This window comes from Mercenaria mercenaria, chromosome 2 (assembly GCF_021730395.1).
Source record: "Mercenaria mercenaria strain notata chromosome 2, MADL_Memer_1, whole genome shotgun sequence".
Lineage (NCBI taxonomy): Eukaryota > Metazoa > Mollusca > Bivalvia > Venerida > Veneridae > Mercenaria > Mercenaria mercenaria.
In genome coordinates this window covers 56,486,216-56,490,694 of record NC_069362.1, presented here as the reverse complement: position 1 = coordinate 56,490,694, position 4,479 = coordinate 56,486,216, and positions in this window count along the sequence as shown.

The window sequence follows — 4,479 nt, the reverse complement described above, 5'->3', positions numbered from 1 at the left end:
ACAGAAATAAACATGTTGTGACAGGACTTTAGTGTTTCAATATTGAAAATGACGAGAATATTTAAAAAATTGAGGAAATTTTTTTATGCTACTACATGCAAAGAATAGAAAATGAAAAGGCTAACTTTTTAGCTCACCTGTCACATAGTGACAGGGCGAGCTTTTGTAATCGCCTGTCGTCCGTTCATCCGTCTATACAGCTCTGTTCAGATGTATTTCCGAGAGTATACATATAGCTCTGTTCAGTTTTGTTTCAAAGAGTAAACATATAGCTCTGTTCAGTTCTATTTTTGAGAGTATACATATAGCTCTGTTCAGTTTTATTTCCAAGAGTAAACATATAGCTCTGTTCAGTTTTATTTCTGAGTGTGTAAATGTAGCTCTGTTTAGTTATATTTCCAAGAGTGTAAATATAGCTCTGTTTAGTTTTATTTCTGAGAGTGTAAATATATCTCTGTTCATAGTTTTATTTCTGAGAGTGTATACAGTTTTATGACGTGTGTGTGTGTGTGTGTTCAGTTGCAAGAAAGAAAATGTTCAGCATTTACTATAGTTCATGTGTGGCCGAGTTGTAATGGTCCATGACATTGGAACACTCGAGTACCCTTTCCTTAAGATAGATGCAGAATTCTTTCATATGAGGAAGACAAAAGTTTGATGGTTGTACCCAGGACTTCTTTATGCACCCATGTAAATTTGAAATGCCACTACTTTTTTGTTTTGCTGGTTGAAACTTTTAACATGTCAAATCAGATGTACTTCATACTTGTTATACATACTTTATGACGTTGTGATGAAAATATTGCATTGTTTTTGTGTGTTTTGTCTATTATGATTGCAGTAAGTAAACTTTAAACATTATTTGATAGTTTGTCTTATTTATTACTGTATTTGTATATCATATTTAAGTAACAAAGTCTTTAGATGTGAGCTTCATATACCAGTCCATCTGTGTTACAACTTTGAATCCAGTCAGACCCCCCGGCTGTCCAACACATAATCAGTATTATTTTCCCCAAATCAAAACTTGAAAACTAGCCTGCATTGGTCCTTAGCTACTTTTTATCCCCAGACGAAAGTCGGAGGGATATAGTTTTGGCGTTGTCCGTACGTCCGGAGCCATAGCTAGCAAGTGGTTGGAAATATTTAAATAAAACTTCATATACATGTTTAACACTATGAGGTTATGCAGCCCATCAAGTTTCAGTCGGATGGCCCAAGTAACACGAGAGTTATGGCCCTTAGAAGTTTCCAGTGTTAACTAGATAGGGTACCATAAATATGGCAATTTCTGCATCATAACTTTTGATATATTTGACCTAGAACTATGAAACTTATAAAGAATTTAGATCTCTAAAATGTGGTTGTGTACACACAATTTCGATTGGATTTCTTTAATAACTTCGGAGTTATTGCCCTCCCTTTAATTGTATAAAATCAATATATTTGTACATAACAAACTTACCATTTGGTAGAATTTCATTAAATTTCTTTTTTTCCATGAACATTTATTATAAACATGACTGTGAAGTTGTGTACCCACACCTGGTCACCCCCTTGCACCTTGGTCACTCCCCCCCCCACCCCCCACCAAATTTTTTTTTAATTATTTTTAGATTTTTTTTCATATACAATCATATCCACCACTATGAGGTTATGCGGCCAGTCAAGTTTCAGTCAGATTGCCCAAGTAACTGCCCAAGTAACACCAGAGTTATGGCCCTTAGAAATTTCTAGTGTTAACTATATAGGCTACTAAAAATATGGCAATTTCTGCATCATAACTTTGGATATATTTGACCTAAAACTATGAAACTTTAACAGAATTTAGATCACCATAATGTGGTTGTGCGCACACAGTTTCGTTTGGATTTCTTCTGTAACTTCAGACTTATTGCCCTTTAACTGTATAAAAATCCACGTATTTGTACATTACAAACTTACCATTTGGTAGAGATTAATTTCATTAATTTCTTTCATTCTTTTTCATGAACATTTATTATAAACATGAGTTGTTTACTCACACCTGGTCACCCCCACCCCTAACACCCCACCCACCCCAAAAACCTATATTTTTAGCTGGACTATTTGAATCTTAGAAAGGGGAGCTATCATTCTCGCCCGGTGTCGGCGTTAGCATGTTAGCGTGAGCGTCGCACAAATGTTAGTTTGCGTACCACCCCAAATATTTTCAAAGTCCATTGAGATACTGCTTTCATATTTTGCATATTTGTTTACCATCATGACCCCAGTCTGTAAGAAGGAGGAGGCAACTCTATCAAGCATTCTGACTGAATTATGGCCCCTTTTGGACTAAGTATATGTTTATTGTAATGTTAGTTTGCGTACCACCCCAAATATTTTCAAAGTCCATTGAGCTATTGCTTTCACATATTGCATACTTGTTTACCATCATGACCCCAGTCTGTAAAAAGGAGGAGGCACCTCTATCAAGCATTTTGACTGAATTATGGCCCCTTTTCGACTTAGAATATGCTTATTGTAATGTTAAAGTTTGTGTACCACCCCAAATATTTTCAAAGTCCATTGAGCTATTGCTTTCACATTTTGCATACTTGTTTACCATTATGACCCCAGTCTGTAAAAAGGAGGAGGCAACTCTATCAAGCATTTTGACTGAATTATGGCCCCTTTTGGACTTAGTATATGGTTATTGTAATGTTAGTTTGCGTAACACCCCAAATATTTTCAAAGTTCATTGAGATATTGCTTTCACATTTTGCATACTTATTTACCATCATGACCCCAGTGTGTGAAAAGGACGAGGCAACTCTATCAAGCATTTTGACTGAATTATGGCCCCTTTTCGACTTAGAATATGCTTATTGTAATGTTAAAGTTTGCGTACCAAAAATTTTCAAAGTCCATTAAGATATTGCTTTTATATTTTGCATACTTGTTAACCATCATGACCCCAGTCTGTAAAAAGGAGGCAACTCTATCAAGGATTTTGACTGAATTATGGCCCCTTTTCGACTTGGAATATGCTTATTGTAATGTTAAAGTTTTACTCATAGCTTATATTATACTATCAAGCACTGAGAATAGTCGAGCGCACTGTCCACTGACAGCTCTTGTTTTTCTTATTCCTTGTTTTAGATTTTTTTTCAAACCTTCCATGAATATTTATCAACATGCAAGTTGTACCATTCCCCCACATGCCCACCACCGATCATGCAAATTATGAGTTCAAATGTACATGTTAAACGACTGTGACTCAATGCAGACTTGGAGCGCCGGTATAAATTACAGACTCCAGTATATACCGGATTCAAGCAATTTGAACTAAAAATACTTTAAATGTATATTTTGTAACCATGACGATACTAACCCTAACCTTTAGTCAGTGTATTATACATTTTATACATTAAATGCATGCAAACCTGCAATAATTTGCATATTTTTGCTGTGCGCTCCAACTGATAATAGCTTCCGGGCATGTGCAGAAGACCGCTCCAACTCTGCAATGAGCTACATCCCATGTTAAACAGCAACACTTGCTGCCAAACCACTCCAAGACAATATTTTGTTCCAGTTAAACTTCAAGCTCACATTTCAATTAACTGCATTTAATTTTAAAAGCTAAGTAACATCCTTAACTTTTTTCTGGATATATATTCTTTTGCCATTCCTCACCACAAAACCCTTTCGGCCAGGGATACCAGTTGATCGAATTTGCTTGTAAATAATTGGAATATCAATATATACTTGACTGAACTAATTCATTTACTCCCAGTATTCCTAATGTTCTTACTTCGTATATCTTGTTTAATTTTTTATCAATTGTTTAAGTAAATATTAGCAATCTAGACAAAAACAGCTTGAACTTTGTTAATTGTATTTTCCATGTCATTTTTCTTCAACTAAATATTATGAAAAGTGTTTCTGATTGAAAAAAAGAATACATGAGAAGAATCAAAATATTAATTTTCAAAAGCTATATCAGTCAATTAATGCAAAAAAATATTTAACTGATGACTTTTTAGCTCCACTATTCGGAAAATAGGGGGGCTATTCTACTCGCCCCGGCGTCGGCATCAGCTTTCTTGGTTAAAGTTTTTCAGCAACCTTTGGTTTTCTGTCATATCTTTGTTACTGTTGCTTATATCTTACTTTAACTTCACATAAACATTGTCCAGCATACAAACAAAGTATATGCAGGGTCTGGGCCCATTATACCCAAGGTCAATGTCACCAAGGTTATACTAGGTTATTTTTAAGGTTAGTTTTTCGGCAACCTTTGTTTTTGTGTCATATCTTTGTTGCTATTGCTTATATCTTACTGTAAGTTAACATAAACATTGTCCAGCATACAAACAAAGTATGTGCATGGCCTGGGCCACTTAATACCCCAGGTCAAGGTCATCAAGATGTTATACTTTCATGTTAAATATTTTTGAAAGCTTTGTTTATAGACATTTCTTTAGTTCTTTTGAAGATAATGACTTGAAATTAAGA